General features: G+C 50.1%; 1 protein-coding gene across 1 annotated transcript in view; it reads right to left on the bottom strand.

Annotated features, from left to right (window-relative positions):
• The window catches only part of CNTFR (ciliary neurotrophic factor receptor), a 169,299-nt gene that overhangs the window by 111,628 nt on the left and 42,086 nt on the right, over nucleotides 1–15,585 (bottom strand). Inside the window, exon 2 of the mRNA XM_085213734.1 lies at nucleotides 11,556–11,666. The gene's annotated coding sequence lies outside the window, so the exon portion shown is untranslated. The remainder of the gene's footprint in view (nucleotides 1–11,555; nucleotides 11,667–15,585) is intronic.

Here is a 15,585-nt window from a genome sequence, read left to right as displayed (position 1 = left end):
ACATGGATAATGAAACACATTGTGCATCCGTACATGTAAACGGCTATAACAAGGCTGTGCACATCGGCAACTCAAGCTGGAGGCGGAGAGGGGGAGAGGGAGATGGGGAAGATGCATCACGATGATGCCAAGGCGTTAAGAAAAAGCACTAACCCAGCAACAACAGCTCAATTGCAGCTGCGGGGTTGGCCAAGTGGAGCATGCCCCAAGAAGCAAAACTCTTCTCAGCATCATAGGGAGCTCCTCCTTACCAGCCATAACCCAGGCAGGGGAACCATGAAGGGCTCTCATTTCAGCACCGCCCGAGGACACTGCTATCAAGCTGTCCCAGCTGTGAAGTCCTCAGCAGCTCCTGAAGCCAGAGCTGCCTTTGAGAAACGCTGGCAGTCAAAATCAGCAAGCAAAAAAGGAAAAAGGGCTCTCAGAGATACTCCTAAAATAGCCTCTCCCTGAAACGCTATGGCACACCTGGCACAATTATCAAGGACGTTCTTGCATATGTTTAGACCAACTGGACCGCTAAACACCCTGCCGGCATTTCAAGCCTCGTAAGGCACTAAAAGCTTCCTCCCAGCATGCCAGCAAAGTGCAGAGTGCTGCCGGCTTCCTCCAGAGCAGCAGGACAGCACCGGAGCCATGTGCACAGCCATAAGCGAGGGAGCATTTCCTAGCACTGTAACGCAATGCCACACTCTAAACGGCCAGCAATAGTGGTGGCGTGAGGCAAAGCCTCAGCAAAGACACTGGGCTGCTCTGCTAAGTGGAGGTTATCATCCCATTTTGGAGGCTAAATGGCAGCAGAGGAGCACGGATGCTGAGCACGCATCACCACCAGCCTCTGCTCAAGAGCAGACCTGGGCATGTTAAATTTACCAGTGCAAATGCAGGCAGCGAGACTTTATAATACAATCCCATGCTGACCATGCTTCAAGATGAGAGATGCCACCATTTCTCCGTGCTTAGCACAGCAAATGACTGGAGCATGCTGGCACAAGAGGTTTCCTAATGGCATGCCACCTCACTACACAACCTGTCAAGCCGACGCAGGCTTATGCGGTGGAGCACAGTTGGCAATAGAGGGGGAAGTGAATACTCAGCTGTGATAAATATTTAACGTGCTTTTAGTCCTGAAGAAGTGTAGCACTGAGGCCATCATCCTGTAAGTGAAAACCAAGGCTGATTAATGGGGGAAGGTACTCCCATTTATGGGAGGTTAGGATCAATCCCAATTCTCAGCTATTTGTTGAATCTTTAATGCTCTTTTTCGAGAGCAGAGTTCCTTGGTGAAGGGCAGCATCCTAATAAGGCTGCTTTAACGGCACGGATGTTAAGAGGGTATAAATAAAAGCCCTGTGAAAAAATAAACAGTGAGATGAAAAGGAAGGTTTTGCATGGTCACTGCATTTGTATGGCTTGAAAAAACAGCTCTAAGAAGGTCCCTTCTTCTCTGGAGGGTGGATTTGTGTCTTTCACAGCCTTTCCTGCCATCACAGAGCTGAATCCAGAGTCATTCCCAGGCCGGAAGGAATGGCTGCCCAGTCAGAAAAGCTTCCCAACTTTCAGCAATCACTGTGTTTGCAGAGGCAAAGCAGATGAGTGGCTTTAATAAGTGTGCCATTCCTGTAAAAAGCTTCCAACTGGATCCCTGCATTTCCAGATCAACAGCTGCTCTCTGATCTTTCACCTCCCTCATTTCCCACTGGAAAGGTCTCCCCTGCCTCCTCCACACCTCAGCCCTCCTCTCAGATCAGTAGACTCATCTCCTCATGCCCCAACCATTTCCCCCTCCAATAACAGAGATCCTATGCTGTCAGCCACCTCAATGGCTAAGATCAACCCCCTCTCTCTGCACTGTTATGTCTCAACTACATCCCCTCCCTCATGGTCTCCAGCACTTAACTCTCTTCTCTCCTGAACAGATATCCTTCATTAGACAGGCACTGCCCATGGGTGCATCTGTGACAGCACTCCTTACCCAACACAAGGCAGCATGGCAGGACAACTGTTCTCCAAGGCTGCTAAATGGGTCCACGTGTGCAGAGGAAGAGTAAGGTGGTCTTCATCGTCACGGGTAGGAGCTGTTTTTGTTCGTACCACAGAATGCAAAAAAATCCAGTGGTACAAGCAAGGCTGAGCTGAGCCCTTGATCTCCCTCAGCCCTGAGAAGGTAAAGACAGTGCTGCTGGCTTTGTCATGGGCCATTCCTACAGTCCCAAGCCTATAAAGAAAGCAAGCAGCCAAGCCTCATCTCCCTCATCAGCAGACTTCAGACATGAGCCAATGTGTTGTGGGGAAAAGTACCCACACAGCAACATGCATATCTGTGCCAAGCATTTATCACCTCTCCCCATGACACATGGCTTCATGCCCAACCAGCACATCCCTCACCTCCTGCCATGCAGCATTCACCTGCTGATGTATACACAACAAATACATCCTTCCCACTCCACTCCAGACTGGGCACTGGGATCAACCAGAATCTGAAAGCCAGCTCCACTGTCAGCACGTTTCCTCATCCAGCCTTGTTAAGAGTGACCAGGAGCTGAGATACTGGACAGAGCCTCTGCTACAGGCTAACCTGCAGGTTGTCTTTGGTCCTCCTGATCCCAGCAGAACGCATGGAAGCAGGAATGCTCTCCTGCATCTCACCAGTTGGCTGACAGGAGCTGATGTGCAAACTGCCAGCATTAGAGGGAGAATCAGTACTGGCAAGAACAACTGTATCCTGAGGGGGACAGGATTACATCGAATTCCCCTGCAGGGCTCCACATTCCTGCTGCCAACCCAGACGGATTGACTACATGGCTAAGGGGTGCTCCCAGCGCAGAGAAGGCACAACCAAGCCCAACTCTCAGCCAAACCACCCAGGTGCTCTGGCTTCCCTCCCCAGATCAGGAGATCCTTTTGCAGAACTAAGCATACACGAGGGTGATGGAAACAGGGCTGCTGTTGTTTACAGGCTGCTGGCAATGGTGCTGGGCACCCCACATCCCTCCCCCAGCCAGGAGCCAGCTCCAAGAAAGGAAATTACACGAGCCAGAAGGTTTGATGGAATGAGCCCATTGGGCGGCTTGAAGATAGCTATTAATGGAGAGCTTTCTCTAATTGCTTTTGTATAATCTGGGGCTGCTAGGCGGAACTGGGTAATAAATGAAATCCAATTACATTTTCTCTCAGTATTTATTTTATTAAGTAGAATTCATCAGCTGATGAAGGGCCCCTCGAGGTAATGGCTCATGACCTAGTGGAAGGCACTTTTTATTATTATTATTATTATTATTTTCCCCACTTGGGGAAGCAGATAATTCAGTTCCCCAGCAAAGGCAGGTTGCTCCCCCTGCAACCTCACCGTGTGGGGTGGGGGTCACCATGCAGGATGTGCACAGCACTCACACTTTCCTCCAAGCAGTGTCCCTGCTCCTACTGCCGGAGCCCCAGCAAGCAGCCAAAACCAGCTTAAACAGAAATGGATCATCAGTATACAGCTTTCATGGTGGGTCCAGAGTGATGCTGCAGGGATTATTCCTACTGCCCTCTCAGTCTGTGCCTGCCCTGGAGGCTGCAGATTTTGGGGGCAGTGCTGTTTCTCTTGGATCGGTGTGCAGCAGAGGACAGTGTTCTAACTTACAAACTTTGGACTCAGTAGAGGACACATTTGGCTACCATCAAACAGGCTGCAAGCACCAGGAACTCACATCCACTGAACACATTCTCACACCAGGACATCCATAAAGACCAGCTTCACACCATGCTGCAACAATGAACACGAACCTAAAACATCCTCAAGCATCTGTCTTGCATGCATGTGCCCACTGTCGGCAGGTAAGGCATGCTGGGGACACTTGGTACTGGCACCACTGTGATGCGCTCCGGTTCCTCAGCACAGCTTGCAGGAAGGTGCTGCTGGAGCACAAAAATTAAATGTGGGCACATGGATCCTTCTCTGGGGATGGAGCAGCAGCAAAACCAAGCACAGCAGAGGTCAGGAGAAGAGCACAAGGTCTCTGCTTGGCAAACAGAGTTCCAGACAACAACTCCATGGGACTGGGATGGCCACCACGGTGCAAGTCCATTCCTCCTCTTCAGCCATGCGAAAATTTGGCTACTTTCCACCCCTGTCTTCTCACCCAGGTACAACTGCTGCTCTCCCAAGCCCAGCGCCAGCAGCAGCAGCTCACCCAGCTCTCACTGCCATCTTGCTATTCATCACCCGCCAGTGAGCGCTCGTTACAGACGACAGACTCCAGCCTCCATTAATTAATGGGAAATACTTAGAGAGGCATACACACATGCACAAATCTGTCTGAGAGATTTCCTATGGCACCTATCACGGGCGCAAGCAGGTGCTGCGGCAGAGGTAGAGAGCTGCAGTTGGGCGCAAAGCAAAGAAACATCAATGCAACAAGAGAAAAACATGGCATGGAAGTGGCTTATTTTTTTCTGGAGTGAGTATGAAGTGCCCCATGGCAGCCCAACATAGCTCAGCCTGCACCAAAATACAGCCTTCACACCGCAGGTTGAGCGGAAAACAGATGAAGTCAGAGCTGACAGCGAGCTGTGCGAGCAGTGCCACGTTTCTCCGCGCTGCAGCAGAAGCAGAGGGCGAGGAATGAAAGGGTTTCAGAGGGATCTTCTGAAGCTTGTCTGGCTTTTTGATTTTGGAAGAAAACCTAAAACTGATTTGAAATGAGATCTAAACATCGTGTCAAATCCCGGCGCTTGATCTTTTTCACAAGTGGGCTTTCACTTTCTTCAGCTGAGGCTATTTGCCAAACACAACACAGAAACACAAGCTATTTCTGTTAATCCAAAGCTATTTTTCACCAAATACATGATTCATCTGAAACCTTTCTGCCAGGTTCTGCTTTAGTAGCAGCTATCTGCTACACCACCCAGGCAGGATTTATGCTCAAATGAGCATTTGTGAGCAACAGTCAGATGGGATTCATAGAGAAATGTATCATCAATAAATCTGTCAATCACTTCTCCTGCTCTCAGCACGGGGCTGAAGCCTCGAGTAAATACTCAGCACTTTGTCAACCTTTACCCCAGCAAAGTCTGGGTAAGAGACCTCAGGACTTAGCCTATTGATTGCTTACCATTGTTTGCAATGCCCTGTGTACGTTAGAGATGCTCCCTTCAAGCAAGATTAAATACCTGGCTTATGGCAATGGGATTCAAGAGAAATCATTATTATTATTTTTTTTTTACTAGAAGAGGAACACACACATCAAATTGCCCCATTGCCCATGGCGGTGCCAGGGCCAGGTGACCACTGCTTTGCACCCATGCTTGCTCCCCTTGGACTGTCACAGCACATCCCAAGGCCATGGAGCACATTTCTGTGTGCTAAAAGCAGTTCTGTCTCTGCACCTCTCAGCTCCTCTGGTAGCATTTTGTTGCAGTAACAATGGAGTGACAGCTTCCCAGCAGCTCTGAGTAGCATCCCCAGCTCAAAGGCAGCCTTAATACCTCACTGCTCCAGCGCCTTTCAGTTCTTACATTTGTTTGAAGTTAAGCTGATCTAACTTGGGCGACTGGGTGCAGACAGAGTCGCTCAACCGGAGCGCATCACAGAGGAGCTGCAACAGGCACTCAGCAGTGCTGACACCTCCCTGGCCAGGGGATGATGCTCACTACCCATTCTCTCCAAGCACCACTCAGATGCATTAAGAACACAGAAGTGCCCATCCTGGCCCACCTAAGGCACCATCTGGGATGTTCCCCATCCTGCAATCACGCAGCTAGAAAACCCAGCACTCATTCCTCCAGCAGAGCATCTCCCAGGAGCATCTCCTTCTCTCCACTGCTTGCATAGAAAATCAGCACACCTTCAGTCTTCAAATCCGGGACAAACATCCAAGCCAAACCAGAAGCCCAATCGTCCCTGCAGCAGAGAGGTTAAGAGCCAGAACACAAGCAGAGAAAAACTGACTGCAAAAAACTTTAACATGGGAACCCCTGCACTGACTAGGTTTGCCTGGAAGGGCTGCAAATGCAGCACTGATGATGCTTCAGAGGGAATAACGGCCCTTAGGTTTGTCAAAGCAAGGTCTGCTGCCCACCATGCAGAAGCCAGGTGTATTTGCTCCATATAACACGTCATGTTTTTGCTGACTGCTGATGAGAAGTCAGGAGCAGGGAAACCCTGCTGCAGGATACACCCTGCTGCAGCCTGAGCACTGCTTGGGATGGAAGATGCTTCAAAGGGAGATGAAGTCTCACTTTCTAAGGATGCTTTGCCCTCAAGGTACCACCAAGCAGCCCAGCATACAAAATAAATATCCCTCTGCAACTAAAAACCTGCAGTTCATATCCCAAAAAGGCAGCCTGCAGGTGCACATCACATCACCAGGGTACAGGATGGGTTCACAGCCTGCAAACCTTGACATGGGCCCAACCACCAGTTGCTCCCCAGCTGCACAGCACTGTCAGTGTGGGCACACGTGTGCGAGGTGGCACGCCAATTCCCCAGCCCTCACCCACACAGCTCGCTGCAGCGCGGGCAGATTTCTGACGCACGCTCACCTCCTGCCTTGCTTTATTTCTGCCTTGTGCCCGACCTCCCCCTCTCCTCTGAGTACTTCTCCCACTGCCGTTTGTTCCTATCCTTTATAGCCCTGCCTGCTGTCACTCGTGTAACCTTGCCTGTTTGGTAATTTGTGGCAATAAAGTGTCACGGTGGGGAAAAAATACAGCATCCCAGCGGCATATAAATCTCTGATCCATAAATTGTGCAGGCCCCACGTGCATGCCCCTCCTTTTTTATGTAAGTGCTACGATTTAGGGCAAGGGGAAGAAAAAAGAGCCAGCAATGTGATCTCAGTGAAGGGCAGCGCTGAGCCAAACTTGTTAGAGGCTGTTACACCAAGCCTAGCATATGCTGCTAATTGCCCTGGAGCAGAGTGGTGTCCCAGCTGCCTGGAACCATGCTGCTGTTAGAAAGAGAGAAGGTCCCCACTGGCACCCCTTCCCCATTGGAAAGGACACAGGGTAATGCAGCAGGTGCCTACCTTGCACACAGCTTTGGCTCACAGGGCAGCTCCCACTGCAGATATGCCCCCCATCTGCCCTAAGGGGCAGAGCATTAGGCATCCATTGTCACAGTTCTCCTGGAGCCAAGACCCACAGCGTCTGTAATGCAATCTGGTGAGCATATAGTATTTCAGAGGGAGTGCTGTCCCCATTACTGACGGTTGTTTCTTTTAATTGGAAAACACTGCTTGGCTCCATTAGAGCCCTCATCTACTGAATGATTGCCACGGTCATGCTATAGCTCAGCAGTAAAAAGCCACCCCCAGCACTGCTACTGCCTCTTGGCTGAGCCTCATCTCCTGTGCCTCACCCTGCAAGCCACCCCCTCACAGCTCTTGGCACATTAGGATCTCACCTGCCACCCATCATAGAATAGCAGAAAGGCTTGCATTAAAGCCTCCTCCTGACACTGACATCTTTCTGGACATGCATGGCCCACCTGTGCAGCTAAGTATCATGCCTGTGAATACAAACAGGCTGGGGAATGCACATTCACTAGACAGATAGTTGAGAAAGTCTCATCACCAGTTGAAAGCCTATATGTGGTTTCGTTACAAAGGCATCCACTTCCTGGCTTGTCCACTAGTCAGAGGAATATACGGTCAGAGCAAAGTGGCACCCTGGAGTCTGGCTGAAGTTACATGGAGAGCAAGGGATGCTCAGAGCACTCTGCAAAAACTGTGAAGATGATCACATTACAGGGAGCAGAAATCTCCCTGCTCCCTAGCTCAGGAATGAGGCATCCTGTAGAGGATGTGTTAAAATACATAGTCAGGTTTGGGACCCTAAGCCTTCCTGCAGACACCTCCTTCCCTCCTGCAGCCCCAGGCCACTGAAGCATTTGCTTTGAAAACTCCAGCCCACCACCACGGCTGGTCTTGGGAGCTCCAGTAACAAGCTGTTAATTAGAGAAAATCCAGCCTAGGTCACCAAAATGGTTGGGGGAGTTGTGGAGAAGACTAGGCTGGGCTCTGCAACAATGTGTGGCAAGAGGATGAGAGTGCTGTAGCTGAAAGAAAAGGCTCCCCCCTGGATGCAAGGAGAAACTTCTGCCTGTCCTGAGGGCCAGCTGGAGGAGTGGCCCAGACACTTGCACTCACTGAAGATGTACATGGGCATGCACTGCAAGACCTAACCTGGGCTCAGGAGCCAGTCCTGACATTGAGGCTGAATGGCTTGTACCAATTCAAGTGCTGTGAGTTACTTGATGAGGGATGTACACTTTTACATGAAACAGAATGGCACTGGCCACACTAACTAACTACCAGTAGGAAAAACCTCTTTCCTGAGCCAGAATTCCAGGAGGCAGAGGATGGAGTCCTTCAAGCTATGAAGACTCACAGCCACACTTGACCTGACACAGCGTTGGTGACAGTTCTGCTCTGAACTACAGACCTCCAAGGTCCATGTGGGTCTGCAGCAATGCAAGGAGATGAGATCACTGTTCATGCCTTATTTTTCATCACAGAGCACCTCGGAGCCTCTCAAACGTGTTGTTCTTGCCATCTGAAGGGCAGGTCCCTTCTTCTGAACAAGGACAACGCCCACGAGCAAATGAGCCACCACCCACCGGCTGTGCCTGGAGGGATCCATCTCCGACAGAAGGTAGGACAGATTTCTCTTCAGACCCTCATAAACACTGCTAAATGCTCAAAAACTGCATAAACAAGTGACAGCACCAGAGCTCTGGCAAGACATCTGTCCATCTATAAATAGCGCTCAGCCGCCCGTCCTTATCGCAGGGCTTTGATGCGTTTGGGGAGAGCATTTTTTTTCCCCGTCTCTTCCAAGTCCCAGGCAGCACAGATAATGGGCTTGCATCGATCCAGCTCAAGTATTACTAAACTTCCTACTATTGTGGCAGCGCGCCAGCCTCAAAGAGAACAAGAGAACATGTGTCTGTTCTGAGCCAACCACAAGGAGCAGGCAGAAGATTGCTTTAGACTTAAAAAAAAAAAAAAAAAGAAAAAAAAAGAAAAAAAACAAGTGCTTTTTGCAGATTTGTAGATCAATCTACAATGTATTTTAGAGGTTTAAAAAAAAGTCAATAGAAACAAGATATATCATTGCTGCACAAGAGCCTGAGAAGTCGTATTTCTATTCATGCTACTATGAGCACTGCACCAAGGACTCACCTTCCTACTGCTCCCTGCTGAGGTCTTGCATTGCTTCTCCAGCAGCAAAGATGGGGCCAGAGGATCTGCTTTCACAAACCCTTTGGCTGTACCTGGAGCTGGTTGGGGCCTGATGCACCTTATATGCATCACAGCTGCACCTTAAGCCCTGCTTGCTCTGCAGCCACATACACATGGGCAGCTGCACCAGCACACTGATCTTCCACCAACTGGTGCTCCTTGGGTCCTCACCAACCTGGGCCGAGCACACAAACCCATCTGGGTTTCTTGGGATGCTCCTGGGTTTGGGTGTTGCTGAGATGGTCCCACGGTGACCACTGCTCCAGTCAATGCTGCTGTCCAGGGGACCCCACAATGCACTGATCTCCAGAACATCACAGTGCAATGGCCAGCCCTCTGCAGTCCCCAGGAATTCATCCCTTCTGTGGACATGTCTGCCATATACCCACCACTCCTCTAGCACCATGGTGGCACAGCTTGCAGAAGCCTTAGTACTGACCTCCTTGCAAGCCTTTCCGCTCCACCACAGAGCTCTACAGCATATTCTGCGCTTTTCTCCCTTGCTTTTATTATTATTAAATGAGCCACACGACGTGCCTTATTAAACCAGACCTAAATCATGCCTGCCCCTCCCTAGATTCTGTGTAATGCATCAGCCATTAAACATGCAATTAGTCTGCATTCACAAATCCATGCGCTGCTCACAGCGGGACTGCTTGCCTCCGCTGCTGCCTAACGAGCCTCCAGGCATCAGGTCCCACTGGATCTGGCCACAGCCATTCCTGAGGCACGAAGAGCCTTCCCTTTCAGAGAAAAAAGGATAATATGTGCATCTGGACCCCTGAAGTTTGTAGTGTATCATTGACGCACAGGGGGAGCTGTGGGATGCCCAGCTCAAGTTGCCCCAGAGCCCAGCCTGGGCAATGGGAAATGGATAAGACTGCAGCCTCCAACCCTTCCTACAGCCTGAAACACGTGCTACAACACAAACACCTTCCCCACACCCCACCTGACCCCAAACCCGCGCCCCTCCATCCGCTTCCCATTCCTCTGCCAGGCTTGAGCTGCTCTAGCAGCACATCAGCAGGGTTGGGCTTTTATTCCTGCACTGCAGCATACGAGCAGGCGCCAGGGGACGTATCATTCAGCAAAGTCAAGGAAGCAACAAGCAGCGTTAACCATTAGCATGTGTGTACGGAGACCCCTAATAAACTCTCTTTTCCCTTGCTCCTGTCTGCTTTGCTCTGGGCCACTAAATCCAATTCGGCAGAGCTCAGAGCTTGTAACGAAGCTGCAACACATTTGTCAGATCCCCGACTAGACCCATGGCTAATTTTACAATGCTAATTTATCTCACCATATTATATCGCTTTCATTTCATCCCCCCGGATCCCATTACTGCCAGCGTACCTTGTAGCCAGCGTGTAACAGTAATTGGTATTATTAGCGACGTACCCTCCTTGTGCTGTTCTCTATTTGCAGAGCTGCAAGGAGAACTGTTGCTGGGTGGAGGATGAGGAGGGATGGGAAGGGGTCCTTACTCCACACCATCCCACAGATACCACCCCCGAGCAGTGCTGATGGCAGTTTTGCTGCTGCAGACCAACGTGCTCCACCAGGTGCTGCCCACCCCTGTGGTTTCTCACCTTGAGCTACATCCAGTGCCTGCATCCAGCCTCAAATGCACTTGCAGTTGCATTTCTGTCCTTGCCTGGGGCTCAAGGGACAATGATTTGGTTGATGCAGACTGAAAGAGGCTGCAAAACATCCCTGGGAAATGGGTTGCACGGGGGAGAGCAGTAGAAGCAGGCAGTGAGAATTCCTGACACTTGATGTCTTGGTGAAGTTTCACCTCTTTGGTGCAAGTGATTGCTTTTCCAAGATCAGTATAATTAAAACCATGCAATTTTTGCTAAGTGGGAGGCTATGCTAGTCAAACAGTGACAATTCTCATTTAAGATGTCTTTGCTTGGCAGTTAGGGACCTGTTAAAAATTTAATTCATCACTTTCATTTTTCAAGCCCAGCAGCAGCAAGGATTGGCTTTCCCAACCCCTAGCAAGTCTCAGCATGGCCCATATGTCCAAACAAGACAGTATCATCACCACTCTTCCTTTGCTCCAGTAGAGTCCTGTGGCTTAGGAAGTGACCCCAGACTTCTCCAAAAATGATGCTAGATTATCACAACCCGTATAAGGCATGAATAGAAAATCTGACAACCTTTTGACTGGGCCATGGTAGATGCAGCCCTACAGCATCAGTGGGACAGAGCTGGGCACAAGACACATGCTGTGTCCGATGTGCAGGAAGGGTGAACAGAAAGGGCACCAGCTCCGATGCTTAAAGCACGTGAATTGAGGGCAAGGCAGGTAAGTACACTTCTCACCTCTCCACTGGTCCTGAATCCTGGGGACGTCCCCTATTTATCATCAAAGTCTCTGGGATTCTTCTGGTTGCTCACGATCGGCTGAACCCCGTCGCTTGGATCTGGGAGTTTCTTCAACAAAGCAGAAGAGACAGTCTGTCAGGTTATCTGGTGCAGCACAGTGCTTGCTTCAAGCATAGGAAATGAACAAGGGAGGGTGCATCTGTTTCCCAGCGCTGGCAGCCAGGGTTGACACAAAGCTTGTTTGGATGTACAGCCCTCCCGCAAGAGCATCCCAGTCCACCCCCAGAGCATGCATCTGCTTAATATTTTTGATTTAGAGACATGAAACAGGAGAGGGGAAAAAAATACAGCAGCTTGGGGCATCTCTAATCATCCTTCAAGACAGCAACAGTCATCATCCAAAATAACGTAGCAGGACCAAAATGTCAGCCCAGCATCCCGGCACATGCCCACAGGTCTTGCGCTGCATAAGCCCTAACTCTGCAGGGCCTTACACACGGTTCCTCTGTACACCAAGGGAAGGAAAGAAGCACACACAGTTTTGTGGTACAGATTCCCAGGACTACAAATGTGTGAGAGATGCTGTGTGATGTGTTGCCCAATGAGGTGGAGTCTGGGGCATTCGGTGCCTTTGGTTACAGATGCAAACACACTTTTCGTGTTAGACAAACAAATTATCAGCCAAGATCTGCGCTCATTATCTAACTCTTGTGGCTGAGCTTCTTTGGTTCCCTCCCTCCTTTTTAAGCGCTTTGAGAAGATTAAAAAAAAAAAAATAAATTACTATGGTTCTGCATTATTAAATATGAAAAATAGAAGGAGCCAAACTCCACTGGCAGAGGAGAGCCTCAGTGTCGCTCTTGGGGAGACGTTTTCCCACAGGCGACTGCAAGCCTGGAACACAATGTGCTTTAATTAGCACCTGAGTTGACGAGCTCCATCCCAACCCTCCACAGGACCACATCCAAACACTGCACAAACCCAAACTGCAGCCCCTGCCCATCCCCATCTGCCTGCAAAACCCAAACAAACAAATAGCCCCCCTCACCCCTATCCCCATCCCGATAAAAAAAAGAAACTCCACTGGGTGTCTGATTGAGAAATGCTCATTTGCAAAGTGCTGGGAAATAATTAAAAAGTTTTCCCAGAGCTTAAAAGGAGGGCAATGGACCGTTTGTCACGCTGGCAGCGCGTGGCGTACCACAATTTATCATGCTTGTCAGGTGTCAGACACCAGGAAATTTAACTCCAGCTGCCCTGAGCCGAACACCCGCAATGCCCCATCACTCACGAGCTGCCCCACTGGGTACCCCAGGCTGACAGGGTGTGCAAGGAGAGGAGGGCTCCTTCCACCAAGCTCCTTTGCTCTGCAATGACAATGACACGTTTTTGTTGTTGTTGTTTTAGGGGGGGAGAGGGTTTAAGCCACAGATGGAGCAGAGCAGAGGAAAGCAGGGCAAAGCAAGCAGTGAGGATGATCTGTTACAACCAGGACCCTTGGCTGAGGGGTGTCCTTGGGACCTGCTCGCACCATGAGGATGGGCACTGAATCAGCACTATCTGAGCTGGAAGGGACCCTCAAAGATCCAACTCTCCTTCACAGACAGGGACACCTTCAGCCTGATCTGGTGCTCAAAGTCCCCAAAGCCTGACCTTGGGTGTCTCCAGGATATCTCTGAGCCCTGCTCTGTTGGGACAAGCCACCTCTGGTATAGACCTCAGAGCTTTGCCTTCTCCTCTTTGCTTCTCAAGAACTCAATCAAACTGAGGACCAATTCAGGTTTTGGAGGGACTCAGCAGGTGTGTCCAGAATAGTGTGCACCTGAAGGATCTAAGGGCAACCTGCAGGAAGTGAGTATCTGTGAGCTGAACTTCCCAGAAAACAGGAGACAGCTCTGACCACAGCACAGTGCAGGGTGCAGGGTGCAAAGGGCAGCACAAGCTCCACAGGAGGGTGTGCAGCAGCCCTGAGCTCCTTGCAAGCACCCTAGACTCAAGGTCCCAAGTGCCACCATCAGGACAAATTATCAAGGTGACACTTGCCGGATAGGATCTGGCAGGACTCTCCCCACAACCCGCTCTTATTTTAGACACTTCAATAACAATATGCTGAATTAGGAAGATGCAATGCAAAAGAACTAGTGGTTTAGCCAGGTTGCTCCTGAAAAACCTTGAAAACAGCACTTGTTGCATGTCCCTGTACTTCCTAGGCAATCAATGGAGCTGAGCCAGAGGGATATCCTGGCCAATTCTTGCTAATACTAATAGTTATACTGACAGTAATATTAATGCTGGGGAGGGGGGAAGCATTTTCTCTCCAATCACCATCATACACAAAACTGTATGGATCAGGGATCAACGAGTTCTTTGCACCAACAGGAGGGCCCCATAGCCTCCCATCAGTGAAGCATACCTTGCATCAGTTGAACCATGGGCTTGGCAGTCCTGCACGCTCAAAACACGGAAGGTCCTGCTGGGAGCAGAGCTCAAGCAGCGCCTCTGCACACAGATTGTATGCACTCCTGACAGCAATCTGCCCTGGTCTCACAGTGCAAAGGTACTAGAGTTTCTTCAGCTTAACTGCAAGTACATGTTTTTTAAGCTACAGATAAAGTAATGTCTTTTTTTCCCCAAAGCTTGTCCTGAGAGCAGCTTAAAACACTTCTTTGCAAAAAGTTTCCAAAAAAGTTCAGCTGGAGGCAGAGACATGCAAAGTTTCAGTCCACATTGTTAAAGACTGGCACAGTTTCAAGCAATTGAAGACAGGGTCTTATAATCACAAGTGTCAGGCAACCTTAATTATATTATTTCCTTAAGGAATGAGTTTTCCCTGCTGAAGTCCAGAAGTTATTAAAAAAAGTTGACCTCACTGGAACCAATCAAGATGGAGACAAGAAGCCTGTGATGGATTCCTAAGGCAGGAGAATTCATGCATTTGCATTTTGCGGAGGGGGTTCAGGTTTTTAGGACAGATGTCCTTGGGGGAGGAAGGACGCCAGCTCCAAGAAGCGGTGCATAGGTATCCCCTGCATCCAGCTCAGAAATCTTCATGCTGCCAAGACTGCAACTCCTTATCCCCATCAGCATGCTCTCATCTGCCCTTCTAGGTGCAGAAACCCCATGCTATTCTTCCCAGCTGCGCCATCGCTTCCCAGGAGCTGGCTAAGAGGATGAAGCATGTCAGGAGGCAGAATAACTGAAACTGGGATATTCCTCCAAATTACTTGGAGAGTTTAGGTCACCTGTTCCCCACAAAACCCATAACACCAATACTGACCCCAGAAAAGCAACTTGGCCCCATGGCTGAGTGGTGGGTGCAGCATCTCCAGCAGCATGCACCTGGTGCTGGCTGCTTTGGCTGTGATGTCCATGGAGCCTTTTGCAACTGAGAAAAAAGCTCTTTTAAAAGGAATAGAAAGTCTCAACATGAGAGAGGAAGGGCAGGCTGATCTGGCCCCTGCCAATGCCCCAGTACAGAGGAGTATGGGCCAGGCTGGAGCATACCAGGGCTCTGCAGGGCTCTCGGTTCCTAGCAGCAACACATTTATGCAGCGCAGTACCACTGCAACAGGCTGACAGCACAAACTTTGTCTTACCCCTCACCCTGCTCACAAACACTGCTGAACTGAGGAGTACCCCATGCAGGAACCCAGATCCACAGAGGGGCCGCAGAGTGGACACCATCTGCACTACAGGACCAGCTCCCCAGGTGTGTGCAGGAACTGAATCAGACCTGTGCCAGGCACCTAAACCCACACGCAGGCACACGGGAGGCTGTAGGAGAAGCCCTGCCCAGCCCAGCACTCCCTGGGTGAAGGCTACACACGGCTCCCAAGGGAGAGCAAGGCTACGAGTGACCTCATGGGTTTCTTCCACCGCTGCCCTCTCCACTGCCGTGAGTCACGGAGCAGTGACAGGCCATTCGTCAGCACCGGTGGCATCATCGCCAATCTTATTTCTGAGCAGACATCTGACCTTGCTTGCATCCCCGAGACCCGTGTTACCGCATGGCGCAGGCAGCCTCATG

This window comes from Meleagris gallopavo, chromosome Z (genome assembly GCF_905368555.1).
Source record: "Meleagris gallopavo chromosome Z, MGAL_WU_HG_1.1, whole genome shotgun sequence".
Lineage (NCBI taxonomy): Eukaryota > Metazoa > Chordata > Aves > Galliformes > Phasianidae > Meleagris > Meleagris gallopavo.
The sequence above is the reverse complement of the archived record's forward strand: the minus strand, read 5'-3'. Positions and strand labels throughout refer to the sequence as shown.